The sequence below is a fragment of the Stenella coeruleoalba genome (genome assembly GCF_951394435.1).
Source record: "Stenella coeruleoalba genome assembly, chromosome: 16".
Classification (NCBI taxonomy): Eukaryota; Metazoa; Chordata; class Mammalia; order Artiodactyla; family Delphinidae; genus Stenella; species Stenella coeruleoalba.
The window spans coordinates 42,178,810-42,203,630 of NC_137162.1; the positions used below are offsets into that span (position 1 = coordinate 42,178,810).

General features: G+C 34.4%; 1 protein-coding gene across 1 annotated transcript in view; it reads right to left on the minus strand.

The window, feature by feature from the left end:
* Window positions 1–24,441, minus strand: part of PCDH15 (protocadherin related 15) — a 1,372,333-nt gene extending 1,347,892 nt beyond the window's left edge. The window contains exon 1 of the mRNA XM_079899582.1: window positions 24,385–24,441. The gene's annotated coding sequence lies outside the window, so the exon portion shown is untranslated. The remainder of the gene's footprint in view (window positions 1–24,384) is intronic.
* Window positions 24,442–24,821: the final 380 nt, after the last annotated feature.

Below are 24,821 nucleotides of genomic sequence, written 5' to 3' on the forward strand. Positions count from 1 at the left end.
CAAAATACTCTTTCCCCATGCTTGCTTCCTTGGGTTTTTAGCTGTCTGTTCAAATGTTGCCTTTTTAAAGGGGTCATTCCTGGCCATCCTATTAAAATTAGTAACCCCCTAACATTACTTTCTAACCTCTGGCCTGCTTTTTCACTCAGCAATATTCTCTAACTCACATTAGTGAGTAAAACCTTGTAATAATAATAAATAACATCCAAAATTATTAAGGAATCACATTATCGTGAGGCTACTGAAAAACATCATTTTTAGATGTGGTTTGTATTGGCAGAAATTGTATACTGCAATAAGAAAGTCCCAGTCACAAGGCAATCCTAGCTTACACAATCCTAGCTTACATTCATCTCCCACCCCTTAGAAGCTCAGAAATTTAGCCAGCCCATATTGGAGAACAAAACTGGGCAGACTGACAATTAACTGTCAGTCACATTATATTTGAATACAAGTTATCTCAGGTGCATTGTCTCAGGGTTTTACTTCATTTCACAATTACATATTCATTTATTTGTTGACTTTATGACCGCACTACAATGTAGGCTCTATAAGGACAAGAACTTCGCTTAGTTCACTACTTATTATCCAGAGCAATAATACCAGGAGCTCAATATATATATATATGCAAAAACAATTATTGAATGGATTTGATTGCTACGGAACATGCCAGGGTATGAATTATGTTTCTAAGAAGGCTTAAAAGGGATCCATTTCCTGGTCATTTAAATCTTCCACTACCCAAAAGATACTTGAAGATTTCAGTGGCTGCCTATGAGAATGGAACCACAGAATTCATTTCAGTCATGAGCAGAATTTAAAAGAGAAGCATCTGAAGCATAAGACAAAGCAGCAAATGAGTCATTTCCAGAAATTCGGTCTCTCACTTCATCATCACATAGCCAACTCCAAAACTAGTTGGTAGCTCAGGATCTTCTGAAAATTTGATATTTTAGTTGACAAAAGTTGGTAATGTTCCAAGAATACTGTCTTATGCCTTAGGAAGTTAAAATGAAATGGGAGAATGCTCCAAACTTTGCCCTTCATATAAAATACAATACAGCTATGGAAAGAATGATAGAATGACTTTCCATTAGTATATACTTGGAAAATCTAGTTTCAAAAGGAACAGTAAAGAAACATGCAGAAAAAGAAATTTCAGGTTGATTGCTATATTATCTGGCTGTATTATCAAAAAATTTAAACATGAAGAAAATTAATCCCATTTTATTTAATCTGCTTAATGCTTACTTATTATGGCAATTTAAAGCTCTACAATTTTTCTTCTAAGCTATCTTGTATTAAAAATATAAGAGAATGGCAATTGTACTTACTCATGGCAATAAATATTCTGTAGATTGCCCCCTAATTATCTTTTTTCCTTAATTATTGAACTGCCTAACAATCTTTCCCTTCATAAACTAAGAAAAACAAATCCATTCCTACATTCCTTTCATGAAATTTTAACCCTAGAATAAAATCCTTCCTTTGTAAAACAGCATGCAAACCATCAACTTATATTTTAATGTACTCGAATGTGAAACAATAAATTATCTCTGTATATCCTTGACTGATAAAGAACCCAGATTCACTGAGAAGAGATACCCCTTCCCTTCCTTTTTTTTCCCACAGATCCAAATATTAGAATATAGTTATCATTCTTTTTGTTGGGCTTCAGTATCTCTTTTACTCCTAGACAGGAGAAAAGCATTTGGTTGCAGCAGAGGAATAGAGCACAGAAGTGAAGCCTTAAATGTATTGTGAAGCTTCTCTTTAGTATAGCTCCTTGGACTGGGTTTGAACATCTGTGTTTAAATGGAAGAGGGCCAGAACTCAAACACAATGTCTGTATAGGAGAAAGTATGAGATTAAGGATAACGGTTTGAGAACCAAGTCAAAAAACTGTTCAAAAGAGAATTATTAGATTCTGATCATAAGTAGGGTTGCTTCAGTGCTTAGAGGATATAGTCTGGCAGAGTGGAAAAGGGTCATTTCCTCTATGCCAGTCCAGAACTCATCAATGCTCTGAGATGCTGTGGAGTATAGATTGGGGAGCATGGCAGAAACAAAGTGCTTGGTACTAACACATGGTATCACAAGAGATGACATTAGCATGCCATCATTTAGGGTTTCCAAGTGGCTTTTTTGGGCTTAGATGATTAGAATGCAATAATGTGTGAGGGCCAAGGCTGTGCTTACTGAGTTCAATGCTCTACTCAGATGCCTAGAACAATACTTTGTACAAAGTAGGTACCCAATAAATACAGGTTGAATGGATGAATGAAGTGCAAGCCTTCACAGAGGAGAAAGAATACGGAACATACTACATGAGGACCCTTCCTAGTCAGATGGGTGCTATTAACTATGGATATAAGCAAGAAACTCTTTGTTGATTCCCATGTTGAAGCAAATCTTCCTTTAGCCAAATCAAGACTGAGTCCATGTAATTTGTGCATGAAAATAAATATTGTATCATTGTTTATGCATAAACTAGTGAGATCAGGTGTCATTTGGATTTCACACACGCAAAAGGTAAGGCACAAAGGTTAACTTGACCAAGAATATGATAAAATATAAGTTAGGGAGACTTCCTATTTGTTTTTCATTTACATTTTCCCAAACACACAGTAAAGATAACTATAAAAGGATTTTTAAAACTCATAAAATGTCTATATTTTAATAACATAGATCATGACTTCCATTCTTGGTAATGATAAGTAATACTCTTTTGACAACTACCCCCCAAAACACACATATAAAACCTGGGCACAACATTCTCCCCACACTGATCTATAGATTCAATGCATTCCCAGTAAAATTCACAAGAGAACTTTTGAATAAAATGACAAAATGATTCTAAAATTTAAATGGAAAGACAAATAAACTAGAATAGCCCAAACGGTTTCATAAAGAAAAAGTTTAGAGCACTTACACTACCTAATTTTAAGATTTACTCTAAAGCTGCAGTAATCAATGGAGTCCCTTGTTTGCATAAGCAGAGAGGTACAGATCAATAGAAAAGAGTCAAGATATAGATCCTGACTTATATAGTCAATTGATTTTTGACAAAAGTGTCTGAGTAAATTAGTGGAATAAATATACTAGTTTTAATAAATGATGCTGGAGAAACTAGACACCTGTTTGGAAAAAGAATGAACCTTGACTTTTACTTCATAATGCATTAAACCCACAGACACACATGATGGATTTAAGACCTAAGATAGGCACTAGAACTATTAAACTACTAAAATAAAATAGAAAAAAGACCTTTGTGACATTGGTTAAAGCAAAGATTTTTTTAAAAAAATAGTACAATTCATAAAAGAAAAACAATGATAAAATGTACTTTAAAATTAAAAGCATTTGTTCTTTGGAAGATGTAATAGAAAAAAAAATTAAAAAGGTCAGCCACAGACTGGGAGAAAATATCCATAAACCTATATTTGACAATGGAGTTGTATATGTAAAAAAAATTTTTTTTAATTTCTTATAAATAAACAAATAATAAAATATCATGTTAACATAATGGGAAAATACTCTTTATAAAGAAGATACATTAGTGGACAAAATGTAATGGAAAAAATGCAAATTCAAATGACAATAAGAAACCACTAAACACACAATGCCAGAATGCCTAAAGTTAAAGAGATTGACATTATCAGTGTCAACAAGAATGTTGAAAAAATTTAACTCATGTGTTGCCAGTAAGAATGCAAAGTGGCACAGCTGTTTTGACAAACAATTTGGCAGTTTCTCAAAATGTTAAACATAGGGCCTTAGTCTTGGTTCATACATGGTCCCCAGGAGAAAGAAATGACAATTGATTCCTTTCCTGTCATCCCAGGATACTATTAAGATGGAACTCCCAGGCCTATATATGTTTTCATACATACATTTGTATTAGTCTCTGCCTCCTCTCTGAGGCATCTCCCCACTGCTGATTTTCCTTTTAGGCAGTTTCACTGTATATTTAGAACTAATATTTTACTGGGTAAAAAACCTCTCCTACCACCTAAAACCTCAGCATTTTCACAAAATAGCTGTCCTTCATGCTTGACTTCAATGAAACATGCATTTTCCCTTTCATCAGAAAATAAAAGCACTCTCCTTAATGCTTATTTTATAAGACCATACAAAGAATGAAGACTGCAAGCAAATATAACCTTCTCTACCTTGCCTACAGTAATTTCAATCATTTATATTCCATTCATAATCCCAAATCCTGCCTACCATTAGGGTCATGTTGTCTGATCAATTATTCAGGTATATATGGGTGCTCTTCATGGCTTCAATGAAATGCTGGTGTACTCACTGACAGTCGAACAGAGCATTGAAACTTAGCTCTGAGCCCTTATCTATTCAGCTTTAATATCTTCCACCTTCACCCACGTTCAGCGACACAATTGACACAATTCCATAACCACACCAGAGCTTTGTCATTATCAGATGCTTTCCACCTTATTTGCATTCAACATTTGCTTTCTTGAACCTTCCCCTTGAATTTTATTTTATTTTTTATTAATTTTTATTGGAGTATAGTTGCTTTACAATATTGTGTTAGTTTCTGCTGTACAGGGAAGTGAATCAGTAATACATATACATATATCCACTCTTTTTTAGATTCCCTTCCCATTTAGGTCACCACAGAGCATTGAGTAGAGTTCCTTGTGCTATACAGTAGGTTCTCATTAGCTTTCTATTTTATATACAGTAGTGTATAGAAGTCAATCCCAGTCTCCCTGTTCATCTCACCCCTCCCTCCCCTCCTTGGTAACCATAAGTTTATTTCTACATCTGTGACTCTACTTCTGCTTTGCAAATAAATTCATCTGTACCATTTTTCTAGATTCCACATGTAAGTGATATCATATATCTGTCTTTCTCTTTCTGACTTACTTCACTCTGTATGACAATCTCTAGGTCCATCCATGTCACTGCAAATGGCATTATTTCATTCCTTTTATGGTTGAGTAATATTGCACTGTCTATGTACCACATCTTCTTTATCCACTCCTCTGTTGATGGACATTTAGGTTGTTTCCATGTCTTGGCTACTGTAAATAGTGCTGCAATGAATATTAGGGAGCACGCAAACAAAGCAACTGACAAGGTATTAATCTTCAATATATCCAAACAGCTCATGCAGTTCAATATCAAAAAAACAGATAACCCAATCAAAAATGGGCAGAAGATCTAAATAGACATTTCTTCAAAGAAGACATACAGATAGCCAAAAACACATGAAAAGATGCTCAACATCACTAATTATTAGAGAAATGCAAATCAAAACTGCAATGAGATATCACCTCACACTGGTCAGAATGTCCATCATCAAAAACTCTACCAACAAGAAATGCTAGAGAAGGTGTGGAGAAAAGGAAACCCTCCTACACTGTTGGTGGGAATGTAAATTGGTACAGCCACTACGAAGAACAGTATGGAGCTTACTTAAAAAACTAAAAATAGAACTACCATATGATACTGCAATCCTACTCCTAGGCATATATCTAGAGAAAACCCCTTGAATTTTAAAACGTGCACACCCATTAGTCAAGTATACAAAAAAATTGAGATATCCCATCCAGTTACTTTTTATGTCACTTCCCTACCTTTCTTTATTTCCTTCCTCTCAGAGCATCTCCCTGAGGCATATCTAACCGCTCTACAACCAGAGCTCATAACATTCTTGCTATTTTGTCCTTTTATTGAATGCTCTCTGATAAACTGGTTAAGTCCAGCTGTCATATTTACCATTTTTGAGAGCTGTTATGAAATTTGACACCACAATCATGTATAACATTTAATTTCAAGTGTCTATTTATTATTTGATTTTCCTACATATCATCAACAACATGTATTTGAGCATTAAAAACTTACATGTTTGTAGGGTCCACTTCTAGAGTCTAAAAGTCTTTTAGATTCTGTTCTGTAAAACTGACTCCAACCAACACATATAATTTTAATTTATGATACTTGTTTTCACAACTCTGTATAGTTAAACTTGTGTTCGAGTCAAAAAGAAGCAAACATAATGTTTCAATAAATTCAAAGTCACAATCAAGGATTAGAAATTTAATTTTAGATAAAAAAATAGTATCAATAATTATTTCAAATGTAAGTAGGTTCAGTTCGGCAGGATTGATCAAATCAAATGTGTCATTTACTTTAGTAAAGGTAGAATTTCCAAATAGATCACTGCCAATTCATGTTGAGATGAATAAATACATAGTAATTTTCTCCAAGTCACAAGTATCCCACCCACCATATTTTAACTGAAAGTATAATTTTTAAAAATTAAAAATATTTCAAAATTTGAAATGTGGCTTTATACTTTCTTAACATAATGTGATTATTTGGCTGAGATGAAATTTAAGATATTCTTATAGGTGAGGTTTTTAGTTTCTCAATAAACAATTGATCCCTACATATGAGATTGTCTACATTGCAATGTAGTTATCTAAACGGAACAGCAGTTAAACACATCAGAAGAACTTATCCTGCTATCAGTCTGTGAATGGCAACTTAGGCAGTCACATTGATTCTCTGGGGCAGAAGAACTGAACTGAACTTTTTCATTAAAAGCAGAAGAAAAGCTTATTTTTAATTTTAGACATTTCAGATAAAAATATTAGACAGACCATTTCTCTTGATGAAACTATCTTTGAGATCATTATTATGAGTTAAATATTGAATTTCATATGTAGCCCAATTTGTATAGTATTACCAGAACATTCAGACCCAATTAGGAAAAAAACTGGAAAAGAAACTTAGTTTAATCCACTATTAAAATAATTTTTAAATAAAGAAGATCAGTTGAATCATCATCATCAAATTAAAATTTATCATGAGAAGTATAAAACGATTCAATTTTAGATATTCTAATTTACCAATAGAGAAAATTTGCATATGATATTGAACACTCAGAGCACAAAAAAAAGTTTTTTGTAAGCTGAAATGTTTTTCATTTCAGAATGAGTTAAGAAATACAGTAGAATAATATTCAGAAAGTAATGCATTAAAAGGTGTTTTAATTTTTTTAAAGAGATATTTCAAATAGTTTAAGATTCACAGAAGCATCAATGGTGTTTAATAAGATATTGGCACTAATACATTCAAATCAAATTGACTTTTATTATTTAATTATAAAATAATTGATATATTCCATATACTTAAGAATATACTTATATTCTGTGATTTATACTAACAATAAATTAATTATGCAAACTGAGAGGCAGAAGTATGTAAGAAAAATTTAAAAATAAGCAAAGGGTAATAATGGATTAGAAATAATGCATTAGAAATACTTTAACCACCATAATTTTTATTTTCTTTTAAAAGAAAGATAATTACCTACTGAAACAATTATATGGGTTACAAAAAGTTAATGCATTACTTATCATTCAACATCATCTAAAAATTGTCACCTAAATAGTGATTGCAGAATTTTATTTCTGCCAGTGATAAATGTGGCAGAAAGAGAACAGGGTAGCTTTACCATTCCAGCAGTTAGAAAACTATCGCTGTCTTGATATACCATAAAATTTTATTTAAAAGCTATTGAGGGGCCTTCCCTGGTGGCGCAGTGGTTGAGAGTTCACCTGCCGATTCAGGGGACGCGGGTTCGTGCCCCGGTCCGGCAAGATCCCACATGTCGCGGAGCGGCTGGGCCCGTGAGCCATGGCCGCTGGGCCTGCGCGTCCGGAGCCTGTGCTCCGCAGCGGGAGAGGCCACGACACTGAGAGGCCCACGTACCGCAAAAAAAAAAAACAAAATCTACTGAGAAGAAATAAATATGGAATCCCATAATGTCATTTTTGTATTCACTTTTTCAGAGAATATCTTCCCTTTAAAATATATGTTCTTACACTTTACAGGCAGTACTTAGCTTCCTAATGCAGAATCCACTTCCCACTTTTACCCCATGAATAATTCTGGTGTGGGAAGTTATCTCAGTAAATCTCTCACACATGCCAAGTAAGAAACACTTCCATTTATATCTTCTTATCAAAGAGAAATAAATAATTAACATCAAATGTTCCTTTCAAAATTCCTAAAGTTCATATTTAACCACAGACTAAGCAAAAACATGGTCTTTTATTTTTCTTCTGCCATCTCTAGAGCATTGAAATATTATATTGTCTTGGGCAGCAAATATTAGTCAATGTATAACTGATATCAATTTAAAGCTATACAAATACAGACTCAAATAACTAAACTTCTTTTTAGATGTTATCTAAAATATGAGAAATTAATGACTTGCAAGTGTAAAAGAAATGGAACTAGATGAACTTAGGTAGCAGTGTCTAAGATTAAAAATAAAAGAAACTAAACTTTGCTAACAATTTCAAAAGTTGTTTTTCTGCTTAAAAACATGTTTTTATCAATGAAACTATTGTAAAACCACCCTTCCCAAAATAAACAGAAAGAAACTTGGGGGAAAATATATGAAACAGCTCTTTTCATACATTAGGCCACAGACAGCAGAAGATCCATGCGAGACGGGAAATACACTAGGTAAATCGGCCAAGTTCCTAGCATTCTGCCAGGAGGCAATTTAACAACTACAGGGGAGAAAGGGAAAACACACAGAATCAGAGATTTTGCCACACTGAGGAGACACAGATCAGCCTTCAGAGATATAAGGTTCCTAGAATTTGTAAGAGAACTGTAGAAGAAGGAGCTGTAAAGAGAAAGAGCTCCAGAAAGAGCTTCAGACCAATGGCTAACCTTGAATCTGTGGTTGAATAACAATCTGCATATTAAATTCCATGAGACTGGGCAAATAACACGTGCTAAGGAAAGAAACATTACAGTGGACTTATAAGCTAAACAATTTCCAGATCTCAAAAAGTGATAGAAATCTTTTGAGCACCCACTAGCCAGGGTGAAGCGACATCATTGAGTACAGGGGGATTTGCCTAGAGACCCAAGAAGGGCTACACATTGGTAGCAGAGCTAATTGGCCCTAGAGTAAGGGAAACTCAGACTTTTCCTACAAAAGCTAAGAACTACACACACAAAAATCAAGCTGACTTAGATATAAGTCTACCGTGTGTATAACTGTGTTAGCCAGAGGTGAATGGGTAAAAGGCAGAAAAAATATGTTAAGAACTCACATTCAATAAAAAAATATAAACTAGTGATCCAAGAAGCTCAATAAAGCCTAAGGAGGATAAACATAAAGAAAATCACATAAAGACATGTCAAAATGAAGTTTCTATAAACTAAGATTAAAAAACATTTGAAAAACCTTCTATAATAAGCATTCTATTCAGGAGAAGAAAGATAAAACCAATCATAGAAGGGCTGGAATTGCAGGTAAAAACTCAGTGGACCCTCTCTGCAGTAAAATAACAACTGGTGAAAATTATTCTTAAGAATTATTTAAAACCTTTGGAAATTTTCTGAAGGCCAAACAGAAAATGGAGAAACATTTCTTCAAAAGTCTACCAAATTTCAGTAAGAATAGTGAGAATCTGTGGTATCTGAGCCACAATCTGCTCCCCTACCACATCTTCCAGATCTGTGTTTTGGAAGCTCTAACCTGGATGCTCTACCTCTGGCAGGTGTGGCCAAGAAGACTGAGGCCTCCTCTATCCCTGCCCCTCAGTCTGTGTCTGATTTCACCAGGGAGGAGCAGACTGCCAGTATTTTTCATTCTGCCTCTAGCCTCATTTGCAGAAGTTGAATTCTAGGCAGTTGTGGCTGAGAATACTGGGTCTCACTTCTCCCATCCAATTATTCTACACAGGCTCTACGCTAGGTGCAGCATGCTGAGAATATTGGCCCTGGCTTTTGCCCCTGGCCCCACTTGCTCATAAGGTGAGGTGGGTGGGGAAAGAATACAGGGGCTGTCACCCTCGCCCAGTCTCCTGCAATGGTGCAGGGGTTCAACCAAGGAGAGAGACAGACCAGAAGAATGAAAGAATCTGCAGCTCAATCGGAAGGGGCTGCTTTTATTTGAAACAGAATATGGAAAGTTCTATTTTTAGGACCATTGTTAAAGATAGTGGAAATCTTGGTGGAGAGCAATTAGGAGGAGATGTTAGCTCCATAACACAAATAAAAATGGCAGAGTGGCCAGTTTAGTGAAGAGAATGAGGAAGGGAGCTAAGAATAGGTCTCCCGGAATCAAATTCAGCTCTGGTAAAGAAGGCTGTGCATGTGTGTTGAGCTGCACCCACTTAGGGACAACGACAGCAGGACATGTTAGCTTACATGAAATCATTCTCCAAGCTGCACACAAAACCATCACTACAGCGCAAAAGCCTCATTGGTTCAAGGAATTTAAACACTACCTCTGATCACACACTGACTGAACAATAACTCTGACCTAGGGATGACACCTAGGAAACAAGCTTGAATATAAAATAAAAATAGTCATTCCTGGCCATCTGGAAGAATGTGTGAATGACCCAAACTGCAAATGCTCAGAAATAATCAGAGAGGGAATATACAGTCTTCTAGTCCCAGGGACTAGAAGGACATGGGACAAAAACATAAATCCTCAGATTGTGAAAGCAGCCCCTCTGCCCAAATCACCAACATATGTAATGGTAAATGTACAATTCTAACTGGCTATGGGGACTTAGGTGCAGTCTTTGACCAATAAATGGTTTACATCAATCCAGGGGCTATTTCTAGTTAACCGTTATAAAAGATAATGATAAGGGAAAACAATATGAACAAGGACATCAGCGGCTGTAGACTACAGGGGAAATAGACTTCACTGAAGTAGTTCCACCACATCACTAAACAAATAAGTAAATGGCTGGGTGAGCAACAATAGCAACCCTCAAGAAGTGTGGGTAGAGATGGTGTCCGTATCAAGAATTCCAATATGTAACCTAAATTTTTTGGTTTTCAACAACAACAAAAACAAACAAAAGACAAGAAAGTTTGACCAATGCACAGGGGAAAATATGTGAGATATATATAACTCAACAGTTTGCTATAATTATTTCTTCATTTAATCTTACATTTGTGCGTATAAAATTTGAAAAAGAACAAAGTTGGAGAACTTCCTAATTTCAAGACTAATGCAATGCTACAGTAATTGATGAAGTAATGTACCATCATAAATATACACATATAGAAATGTAATAGAATTCACAAATAAATCTTTGCATTTATGGTCAATTGATTTTTTACATGAGTGCCAAGGATAGCTTTTCAACAAATGGTGCTAGTTATAACAGAATATCCATGGGCAAAAAAAAATGATATTAGACCCCTACTCAAACCATAAACAAAAGTTAGCACAAAAGGGACCACACGAAACTATAGTTTAGCTAACAGCTAAAACTATAAAATTCTCACAGGAAAGCAGACATGTATGTCTTTATGCCCTTGGGTTAGCCAGTGGTTTTTTAGATTCAACACCAAAATTATGACCAACAAAAGATAAAATACATAAATTGCATTTTGTAAAAATTAAACACTTTTCTGCCATAAATATTACCAATAAGTAAAAAGACAATCAGGGAACAGGAGAAAATCTTGAAAGTCCTATCTCTAATAAGAGACTTCTATCCAGAATTTATAAAGAATGCTTTCAATTTAATATAAAAGACATAAACCAATTAAAAATGGGGAAAACATTTGAAAAGACATTTTTCCAAAGAAGATATACAAATGGCCAAAAGCACATGTAAGGATGCTCGATATCATTAATCATTAGGGAAATGAAACTCAAAACCACAAGGAAACATAGCTTCACATTCACTAGTATGACTGTATTTAAAAACACATAACAACTCGTATTGGTGAATGTGGAGAAATTAGAATACTCATACAATTTGGTGGGAATTTAAAAGTTGCAAATGCTTTAGAAAAATGATTTTCATTTTCTCAAAATGTTAAACATAAGGACTAACAATTCCACCCCTACTTACACACACCCAAAAAATGAAAACATACCCTCACAAAAACTTGTACAAGAATGTTCATACCAGCATTATGAGTAACAGTCAAAAAGTGGAAATAATTCATTAACTGATTTATGAAAAAATAAAATGTTGAATAGCCATATAATGAAATCTTATTCATTAGTAAAAACGAATAAATTAGCTACATGCTACAACATGGATGAGTGTTAAAAATGTGCTAAGTGGAAGAAGCTAATGACAAAAGACCATACTGTAGGATTTCATTTTTATGAAACATCTAGAATGAGCAAATCTACAGGACAGAAAGTAGATTATTGAATCCCTGCAGGTGGGGGTGGGTGGATGTGAGAAATGGGCAGTGGCTGCTAGAGTTGGGTGGTTTTTTGGGGAAGGAATGAAAAATTTGAAATGCGATTATGGTGACTGTGCAACAATTGTGTGAACTGTTCAATACTAAAAACTTCGAATTGGGCACTTTAAATGGGTGAAATGTATTATGAGTGAATTATATCTCAGAAAACTTATATAAAAAAGAAATCACAGACTGTCAGAAACTCCATAAACCAGACATAATGGAACAATATCTTTAAAGGACTGCAGGCCAAAAAATAAAATAAAATAAAATAAAACCCCTATATATTTATATTTACATACACACACACATATACCCTAGGGTTATATAATTAAGTAAATAAGCTGTAGATAAAGATAGCCAAGTTTTAACTGTCAGAGAAAACATAACAAATAAGCAAGAGGGGAGCATAAAATAAATCCTGTATTGCTGAATTTAAGTCTGAGATATTAGTTTGAACACATTCTAATGTTAATATATTCAGAAAACTATGGAAATATTTATAGATATGTGTACGCATATGGGTTAATATATATAAATACACTAGTTATATATGTGTATATATATTATATATGTGTACACACTATACATTCATATTCATATATAAGTTAATCACACTACAGAAAATGAGAAGAAAAAGCCAAATGTACAAGATCAATAACACCTATATATTTTTTAAATTAATGTTTCAATTATTTTTGACAGATGTAATATAGGAAATATATCTGATTTCACTGTTGATTAATTTTTGAAAAGGGCAAGTTAATAAATTAACAATTTCTGCATGATTTCTCATTGACTTTAATAAGCTAATTTGTTTTATATATCTCCAAATTTGCACAAAATATACACTTTACTACGATTTATTTGACCACAGAATATTTTTCTGAGAGATTTTTCATGGGAAAAATTTGATAGGCTAGAATTAATTAGTCCAGATAGATGATGAAATAAAAACCTAAAGGAGGTAACAAAATACGAACTTACATTTATCTACATAGAAAGATGTATTTTTTTTAAACCATTTTTTAAAATTTGGGTTGGCTGTATCTTTTGCAAGTAATAGTAACAAAGCTTTGAAGAATTGATCACATCAATAATATAATTTCATAAAATTCCATCCAATTAAATGTTTCCTTGGACAAACATTTTATATTAAACATGTTGTTAAAAATAACAACATTTAGGGATTTCCCTGGTGGTGCAGTGGTTAAGAATCTGCCTGCTGGTGCAGGGGACTTGGGTTCGAGCCCTGGTCCGGGAAGATCCCACATGCCGCAGAGCAACTAGGCCCATGAACCACAGCTACTGGAGCCCGTGTGCCTAGAGCCCACACTCCGCAACAAGAGAAGCCACCACAACAAGAAGCCCGCGCACCCCAAGGAAGAGTAGCCCCTGCTCGCCACAACTAGACAAAGCCCGTGCCCAGCAATGAAGACCCAACACAGCCAAAACTAAAAAAATTTTTTAAAAAATGTAACAACATTTAAATCAAAGAAAGCAAATCAAAATAAAATAAAACCAATGTTTCTAAATGCCTTACCAAAATTATTTCTGGAAAAATAAAGACCTTAAGTTTTCTTAGACCATATATTAGAATCTTGCTCTCTGAATGCTGCTTCATCTCCCACTATTTGAATTCAGTTTTCACAAAAGCTTACACCAAATATCTGGCAGGATGATTCTATCTACATGTAGATAAATGTAAGTGGAAAGATGTTAAATGACCAGAGTCAACTCTTGAAATTCCATCAAGTTCAAAATGTACAAGATTAACTGGCAATTGCTGGAGTTTTTTGATTTAAATTCTCTTTTATCTGTGGTTAAGTATAAATCTGTTGGGTTTAGCCTATATCTACTCTTAAGTGCAGCTTCATTAATGTTTATACTTTTGAAGAAAGAAATGGGTTCCAAAGATTCCATGTTCCTTATTTAACTGTAAAATGACTAAGTGCAGAATGCAATTATCTCCACCTACATGTTTCTAAACAGATTCAGGCAGGTGGAGTGATTATATTTTACAGTCAAGATTACACTTGAGGTTCCTTCTGGGTCTCATTGACTCATTGGAGATTTGGAAATGATGAAAATTTCTAAAAAAGCACAGGCTATTTAATTCGCCATGGAGATATATAAGCCTAGACAGCTTCTTATGAACTAAAGAGACTTCTGAAGAATTGGCAACTAGGGTGCTTTTAAAATGGCATGAAGTTCTGCAGTGTGGCTGTGCCCAGCAAAAGAAGATCAAAACACCAATTTTATAATGCCTGTCCATTTATCTCAAAGGCAAAAAATAAAACCAAAGAACCTCTTAGAAGTTCAACATTTACTTTTCATCAAGGCACTTCCAAACAAGAACTGAAGCATATAATCATGGTGCCAAGTGTCTAATATACCCTGAAATGACAAATGAATTTTGGTTATACATAGTGTCACTGATGAATACGGCATTCTGTATCCTAGCACAATGAAAACTGAGTTATATTACACTAAATCTGCAATACACGAAGTACCAGATAAATAGTTGCTACTATAGATGGTTGCAATCCTTGGAATGAACTTACACTTGAACCTTTTTGAATCTTAAGGCAGGAGCTGACATGGACTTTTGTGGTAGACAGAATTTCAAGATGGCTCCCCAAATTCCTACTCCCTGGTGTGCATGTCCTGTATAACCGTCTCCCCTTGAATATGGGAGATTAATCTGATAAGCCCTTTTAGAAAAGAATCTATATGTCAGAAGTAGAATCGAGATATTCAAAGAAGCAATAGATGGCTCTCCTGTTGGCCTTGAAGGAGCAAACTGCCATAATGTAGACAGAGCAACATGGCAGGGAATGGTGGGCATTCTCCAGGAGTTGAAAATGGTCTCCATTTGACAGCCAGCAAAAAAAAAAAAAAAAAAAAAAAAAAAAAAAAGGCCTTGATCCTACAAGCACAAGGAACGGAACTCTGCCAACAATCAATGGGTTTGGAAGAGGTCTAGAGCCTTACATGAGATCACAGCCTTGGCTGATATCTTAAATTCCTTTTGGTAAGACCCTGAACACAAGATTCAGTACCCATACTCAGACACCTGACCCAGCGAAATGAAGAGATAATGAATGGATGTTGTTTTAAACTTCTAAATTTGTGGTAATCTGCTTTGCAGCAATAGAAAACTAATGCAATTTTAATACGATTTTCCAATGACCTGGAGAAAAAAATATATTTGAATGCAAGAACAAAATGCTATCAGTCTTCCTGAAACGATCACAAAAGGGAAATTTAATCTGTTTTCTTTGTTTAGTGTTGCTCCACATATATAAATAATATTGCATTTTTCATCATGTCTCATTATTCCAGGTTTATCAAGCTTCATTCTCAAAAAAAATCCTTAATCATTTTGTTTATACTTTATACTACGTTCTCTTTCGGTTTAATTGTCCAAGTCAATTGTCCAAGTATAGATGAAAGATTACCCAATTAAAAATTAATTCCCAGGCTTCCCTGGTGGCACAGTGGTTGAGAGTCTGCCTGCCGATGCAGGGGACACGGGTTCGTGCCCCGGTCCGGGAAGATACCACATGCCACGGAGCAGCTGGGCCTGTGAGTCATGGCCGCTGAGCCTGCGCGCCCGGAGCCTGTGCTCCGCAACGGGAGAGGCCACAACAGTGAGAGGCCCGCGTACCACAAAAAAAAAAGAAAAAAAAAAAATTAATTCCCTAGGATTTCTAGGCAAGTAGCCCAAAAATATTCTGTGTGGAAATATAGTTTCAAATTGAGCTTAATTTGTAATGTTTTAGAACAGCAAGTTAAAATATAAACCCTCCAAAATTTGTTTTTGTGCAATATCAAAATGAATAGTCCAAATTAATAAAATTACATTTGTTTAGTGATAGTTTCTTTTAGAATAAAAGATTTCAATTATCATGTAGCTTAGACTAAGTAAATATGAAAGAGGTTTTAAAAATCCACATAATAGGGCTTCCCTGGTGGCGCAGTGGTTGAGAGTCCACCTGCCGATGCGGGGGACGCGGGTTCGTGCCCTGGTCCGGGAGGATCCCACATGCCGCGGAGCGGCTGGGCCCGTGGGCCATGGCCGCTGGGCCGGCATGTCCGGAGCCTGTGCTCCGCAACGAGAGAGGCCACGACAGTGAGAGGCCCACATAACGCAAAAAAAAAAAAAAAAAAAAAAAAAAAAAAAAAAAAATCCACATAATACATTGAAATAATTGAGTGATTTTACATGAGAATAAAAAGGCACACAGTTTTGCAAATTATGAGACATCTGTGCTCTATTAAATAAGAAAAGGTATTAGAAAATATAACATCTATTATAAATATGTTAGCCACAGTGAGTCATAGTGTAATATGACTATTTTAATAGTCAAAAAAGCAATTGTTAATGATGATTATGGGAATGGTCTCTTAAAATTGTATATAGGTTAATAAATCAAATAAGAACAACAGAACAGAATTTTGGAAAATGACTGGGGAAAAGAATACTGGTACTAGGATGCATGATGTTTTAAAATTTCCTATGGTTACAACAATTACTTTAGAATAAATTTGACCAAAGTATGTTCGACAGAAGATTGGAATATGTGGGAAAACTAAGCTATTGAAGTACTTACCCAAAACTATAATTATCTTTATTTTTTTTTTGATATTTACATTGATTAGCCTATTATTATATCTTTTATATTAGGTAGTGAGCAAAACAGAGTATCAGGAAACAAGAATTTTTATAACATCATAGTTAGTTAAAAGACAATACAATTCTCTAGAGAAGCACTTCCTTATGTTTGGTATGAGTATGCATTTCCTAGGACTCATTAAAATGAAGATACTAATTCAGTAGGACAGGAGCAGGAACTTATTTTCTTCATTTCTAATGATCTTCCAGGTGATGTAAATGCTGCTGGTCTAGTGGCTCCACTTAGGATAGGGAGCCTCAGATCATTCCTACGGAATCATGGTCAGAGATGCTGTGTCTGCACTACCCCAACCCTCTGAATCTTTGGGCAACCTGTGTGAATTATGAATCAGCTGAACAAGAGGTAAAATCTTTGAATGTATATAAATTCAGAATTCTGTGTCTATTATTGCTTCTATGGCTATTTAAAAAATATTTAACAAATATATATTGATTATTTGACTCTATATGAGAAATGTCTCAATGTATTTCAAAGTGAGGTTGATCTTACGATCAAAATGAATGAATTGGTTATTGTTATGGGTTGAATTGTATCCCCCCCCAAAAGATACATTGAAGTGCTAACCTTTCATACCTGTGAATGTGACCTTATTTTAAAATAGGGTCTTTGCAGATGTCATTAATCTAAGATGAGGTCATTAGAGTGGGCCCTAATCAAATATGACTTGTTTCCTTCTAAGAAGAGAAGACAGAGATAGGGAAAAGACTGCCATGTGACACCAGAAGTAGGAATTGGAGTTATACATCTATACGCCAAAGAACACCTGGGGCTATGCAAAGTTGGAAGAAACAAGGAAGGATCGTCCCCTAGAGGCTTTGGAGGGAGAATGGCCCTGCCAACACCTTGATTTCAGACCTTCTGAACAGTGAGATAGTAATTTTCTGTTGTTTTAAGAAACCCAGATTGTGTTACTTTGTTATAGAACCCCTAGGAAACTAATGCAATTATTAATCATATGGGGGGAGAGGTACTTAAAGGCTTATTTGCATGAGAATACTGAATAGATCACCACATGCAATAGTAATATAGTGCATAAAAGAAATGGAATATTTGTTAAATTAAATTAGTATGTGTATATATTAGTTCTTTTTTTTACTACCTAATATTTCACTTCAATTTCCTTATTTTTAAAACTAATTTATTTTTGGCTGCATTGGGTCTTCGTTGCTGCACGTCGGCTTTCTCTAGTTGCAGTGAGCAGGGGTACTCTTCCTTGCAGTGCACAGGCTTCTCTTTGTGGTGGTTTCTCTTGTTGTGGGGCATGGGCTCTAGGTGTACAGGCTTCAGTAGTTGTGGCATGCAGGCTCAGTAGTTGTGGCTCGTGGGCCCTAGAGCACAGGCTCAGTAGTTGTAGTGCATGGGCTTAGTTGATCCGTGGCATGTGGAATCTTCCAGGATCAGGGCTCAAACCCATGTCCCCTGCATTGGCAGGCAGATTGTTAACCACTGCACCACCAGGGAAGTCCCCATATTACTTTTTAAAATATGGATTTTAAAAAAGTTAACCACAGAATCTATGTATTTTACCATATCATAACACAAATGTTATGTTGAGGATGCATAGACTCAAAGTTGTAAAATTTTCTACAAAATAATCCCAGTCAACTGGTTATAGTGAAGATTAAAAGAAAAGGTAAAACTGGATGTAAAGCATTTACCATGTGCCCACAAAAAACTCAAAAATAGTAGTTTTCTTCCAAATGATATGAGCAGTAAGGGGTTAATATCCAACATATATAAACAGCTCATACAACTCAACATCAAAAAAACCAAACAACCCAATTAGAAAATGGGCAGAAGAATTGAACAGACATTTTCCCAAAGAGGAAATGCAAATGGACAACAGGCATATGAAAATATGTTCAACATCCCACTAATCATCAGGGAAATGTAACTCAAAACCACAACGAAATATCACCTCACACTTGTCAGAAAGGTTATCAAAAAGAACACAAATAACAAATGTTGGCAAGGATGTGGAGAAAAGAAAACCCTAGTACAATGGTGGTGGTAATATAAATTCATGCAGCCACTGTGGAAAAGACTATGGAGGTGTCTCAGAAAACTATAAATAGAACTACCATATGACCCAACAATTCCACTCCTGGGTATATATCTGAAAAAAACAAAAAAACTAATTCAAAAAGACACATGCACCCCAATGTTCATATCAGTATTATTTACAATAGCCAAGGTATGGAAGCAACCTAAGTGTCCATCAACAGATGAACAGATAAAGAAGATAATGGTCTATAAATACAGTAGAATACTACTCAGCCATAAAAATGAATGAAGTTTTGCCATTTGCTACAACATGGATGGACTTGGAGGGCATTGTGCTAAGTGAAATAAGTCAGACAGAGAAAGACAAATACTGTGTAATATCACTTATATGTAGAATCTAAAAAAACATTAAAAAAACTAGTGACTATAACAAAAAAGAAGCAGACTCATAGATACAGAGAACAAACTAGTGGCCACCAGTAGGGAGAGGGAAGAGGGGAGGGGCAACATAGGAACTGGGAATAAAAAGTACAAACTTAGGTATAAAAGAAGCTATAAGGATACATTGTACTACATAGGGAATATAGCCAATATCTTATAACAAATATAAATGGAATATAACCTTTACTTCTCACAAAAAATAGTAGCTTTCATTGAAATCATAAAATATGTGACCACCTTTTTAATGTTATAATGCATAATATTTCTTGAGAGGTAAACAGCTATCATCCACATCCGTGTGCTAGTGTGTGCACACATGTACACATGAGCTAAGTCCAGATACTGGAAACAACAGACTTAGATATCCTTCCTCAAAATATTAAAATATAAACTAGAAAACCAAAGTAACAAAAATTTTCAAAAGAATAAAGAAATGCAAGTATTAATAATTTGAACTTTCCATTTGAACATGAACACTGTTATATGTTACAGCTGGAAAAACTGATCCAGCTGGCCTTGGGTTTTTATTGATTCAAGTTATTTATAAAATGACTAGACATTTTAATAACTTAAGGTCAACAAACACTTAAATACTAAAACCTAGTCATAGAAAAGGTAATGGCTACTCATATAGAACACTTCAGATTTAGACATGAGCAATAGCTAAGGTATATTTCTTAATCATGATCAAGTTAAGGTATCCAAATTAAAATTCTTCTAGCTACTTAAAAAATTAGTGTGGTCATTGAACGATTTAAAAAATTTAAAATATCCCAAATGACATACGCAATATATACAAACTGAGGTAGAATATCAGAGCTTTGTAATTTTAATGATTTTGATAATCAAACAGAACAAATGCACCCCTACTCTTTTTAGCAGATAATCACGGAATCTTAATTTTTAAGGTTTTATTCTTATAAGTTTTTAAAAATTAGATGTTATTATGACTTAGTGGAGAAGAGCACAATTAAAGTGGGCTATATATTTACATGTTATGGCTGCACCATAGTAGACATGACTTAGAAAATAATATAAATGTATGGTTGTATTATGTAAGGACTGTGATATTGTTTGATTCAATGAAATTAGCATAGGCAGAGAATTATTCTTTTTTTTTTTTTTTTTTTGCGGTACATGGGTCTCTCACTGCTGTGGCCTCCCCCTTTGTGGCGCACAGGCTCCAGTCGCGCAGGCTCAGCGGCCATGGCTCACGGGCCCAGCTGCTCTGCGGCATGTGGGATCCTCCCGGACCAGGGCATGAACCCGTGTTGCCTGCATCGGCAGGCGGACTCTCAACCACTGTGCAACCAGGGAAGCCTGAGAATTATTCTTTATTTAAACAATATTTCACATATTCTACCATTAGTTATTGCTTCCCAACCAAGAAATTAACACAAGGCTTCTATGTGACGATCAATTGAAATTACAGCAGATTTCACTTCTGTAAGTTTGGGAAGCACTGACACATTTTAACATAGCAGTGAAATTCAAACCAAAAACTACTCAGATGAGGTATTTCTAAGTAAAGTCAGATCATGTCAGCTTGTTTAGTTCAAAGTTATATCCGGCCTTCAATTAGAACTAGAATGTATAAAACTGCAGAGGAGAGGAATCATGTTCATAGCTTTGAACCACTTTTCTATGACATTTCTCTGTACATAACCAGATTTTATGAGTCGACATGAACATTTCCAAAGCCACAGGCTTTCTAAAATGGTTGGGGAAATTGTATTATTTGGTCTTTCCTCAAAATTCTCTGTACTTAATTCCTTACTTTATTCCCAAAGGGCATTACATGCCTCGTTATACTGTATGCAATGTAATAAAATAAAGTTAATAATTATAATAAACAAGCCAGATAAACAAGAGGTAAATTGTAAAGAAAGGCCAGGAACAAAACTATTAAGCAAAATGCATGTCAAATTATCCTACATAATTAAACACTGAAATTTCATATGTGAGGTCCAAATAACCAAACCAAAGTAAAACAAAACATTATTTATACCCATAAGGTAAAAGCTTAAAATACATAAAACACAAATACATTTAATATACTATTTTGGGAGTAATGTTGATACAAATACATGACAGAGAAAATCATATAAACTGATCATTTAAGAAACTGGAGTAAGGTACGGAGAGGGAAGTCAAAGCAATATGTCAAAGTATGCACATACTTAAAGGTCTCACTTAATTCAGAAATAAAATCAAGCATCAAGATCTGAAACTCAAATGCTTTCAGGATCCAGGCAATCGTCGACGTGTTAAACTTCCTGATGCAACACAGTATTGAAAGGTGAAGAGGGTGATCAACTGTAAGAGTACATGCTTCCACATTAAAAATAATAAGGGTGCCCAAAACCTAAACCTAAACCAAAACTTCAAAACAAATCCAAAAACAACAAGCAGATCTGGAAGCCAAATGAGGCACTCTGATTTACAATATCACCTACTTTACGGGAATATCTCGAGCATAACTCAAAAAAAGTAACTAATAAAATTCTAGTTTACATACATTCTGCCCTTCAATTAGGAGAGAATCCACCATTTAGAAATGTAAATGTGATTTATATGGCTGCCCCATTAAAATAATCACACCAATTGAGAACAGTTTACATAGATGTTTGCTTTCTAGAATTGTCAACAACCTTAGTATGGTAGGGTGTATATTAACTTTTCTTTTTTTATCATGATTTCTCAATTTCTCCACATTTGATTTGATAAGGCAGCGACGTTAATTTTAAGCTTGTAGAAAATTGGGCTCTAAGTTAGTAAGCCATAAGGTAGCAACGAAGCATGATTTATAATCCATGAGAAACAACTGTATATACCTCTGGGTCACAAATCATAGAACTACTGAAATTCCCAACTGGAAGATACCTTGGAGATACTATAATAATTTTACAGATGAGGAAATAGCTACCTAGAGAGATGAGGAAATTGTCAGATGGCCCTGCAGTTTAACAGTGATGGCAGGATTGGAACTTAAGTCTTGGGACTCCTGAATGAGAACTTTGCTACTACCTTCTACTATGACTTATTGCTTCCCGTGATACATAACAGTTTAACATCAGACAATTTATTGTATTCTGATGTGTTAAATAGGCATCAAAAGATTCTACTGAACTAAATCTCTTAACTCTAAGAAATGTAATTTTTAAGGGTAACTATATATTTGATTTTCTCTGATAATAAATTATAGCAATGTCATTTGTGTTTATAGATAGTGCTTAAATAACTACAGTATATTTTTGAAAATATGGAAGAGAAAAAGTCAAATATTTTCTTCATATAGTAGAATCATATATTAATTTGAGATAATATACTCCTGAAGCCCAAACTAAATAACTGGTGGTTCCCCCCACCCCCAAATTCAGCTTCTTTGAGTCACAATGTTTACGTGTTTATAAATGTGGAAGTATGGAATTGATAGAAAAAAATGCCAGAAAAGCAACGGTTTAGAATCAGTAGTTAAATGTATTTTTCTCCCTTTAATCTTTAAAAAAGTTTCTAAACTATATACATTTCAATACTCATCATTCCTATCCTTAAAAGTCTAACTTCTTATTAGAAGACTTGATGAGCTAATTTCTGATGAATCTAGATGTGGGGCATTTGCTTATTTCTTTTAATCATATAGTTTTTTAAAAGTGCTTATTCTTGTAAGAAAATTCTTCAAAATTCAAAAGCAAAACAAGGCAGAATATTAGAAAATAAGTTTTCCTTCAATTCAGACCCCAAGTTATTTAATTCTCCTTCTTGAGTCAAACAGTTTTAGTTTCTTGATTCTCTTTTTAAAAATAATTTAAGCATCTATAAGCATATATATTCATTTATTTTACACATTAATGACAACATAAATCACTTTTTTCCCCTTAATGTTTATTGTCTCAAAATTTGTTTTGGAGAGAAAAATAATCTGATATTTTTTAAATATTTATTTAAAAATAAATATTTAAGTTAAACTCCATCTTTTGTGTATTTGGTATACATCAACATTTATGCAAATCAAGGATCAGAAAGAAACAGGATTAGCCATCTCCGTATTTCCCTTTGCACAGTGCCTACAGTGGTTGACATTAGTATGCACTAGCTGCAGTGTTATAGCACCTTATGAAGTAGTGTTTATTATAATAAAAAAAATGTTAAGCTGCATCTCTGTAGAACATTTACTTTGCAGAGTGTAAAGCTGTCATATATTTTTCCAGCAGGATTTAACTCCTTCATTCCTAATTTTTTTGAAAAAAAAAATCTTAAGTAATTTAACATTCCTTTATATCCTCTTAACAGTGGCAAATCTGGGGTAGAAGGGATTTTTTTTCCCCCAAAGGGCTCCATCTTTCCTATGTTTTGGTCACTCTTTGAAATCCAGTTATGATTAATAGATTTTTAACAGTTTATGGCTTCCCATATCAGCACTGGAGTGGCTGGTTGTGAATATTAAAACCTACTACTATTTTCCCTCAATAACATGTAACTGCTATGTTTTTGATTAGAAGGTATGGTTAGAAAAAATGTGAACAATCACTTAAACCAAACCCAGTTATAAGGAGTATTCTCTCCTGTTGGTTTACCTTCACCTCAGAACTACAAGAATATTACAGTACATAGTGAATAGTTGTCTATAACATTTCTACCAGTTGTTTCAATAGCATATTTGGTCTTGGCATTTCTTGGCACTATGATTCTCTGTTCTTGGTGATGTCTTAATATTTTGTGATTTTTTTTTTTTAATAACTAAGTGGGACTAGAAATGTAGATGTGTATCAGTACCAAGAAGTTCTTTTCTCAAATCCCTTTATTTCTGATTTCTATTCAAGTCTTTTAAACCTGTTTTTTCTTGCTGAGTAGCAAAGAACTTTTATTTTCCACTTTCCTATATACCTAAAAAGTATGGACACTGTGTTTCAATTAATTGTACTGCATATAGTTTTTAGCTGAGAACTTTATCTGTAAACACAATTGCCTTGTTCAGTTTTGTTGTAAACTGACTTACCATAAGATGCACTGTTGATACGCTTTCTGATGTGTGTTTGTTTGATAAGGGTGATAAAATAAAGCCTAAAAATAAAAAAAAATATAAAAAATTAAACTCTTTTATGGCAACAGATGCTAAGTTTCTTTCTCAGACTTTAACCAAGTCTGTATGTTGTGTGCATTGAATGTCTTGTATGTGCAAGATGAAATAGTATTTACAGACACAAATCAGACATGGTGTCCACCATATAGAAGAACACTAATATAATGTCATGTCTAACTTTTGTCCTCTTTAGTTCAAAAAATTTATCAAAACACTAATTTGATACTTAGAGGCCTTCTGTCCTCAGACATATTCTTCAGACATTAACATAAAATCTGCCATTTGGAAAGTATTCATTACATTTTTAGGAGTTTAGCTACATTTTCCAAAAACATGTTTTTACAGTAGGTGAA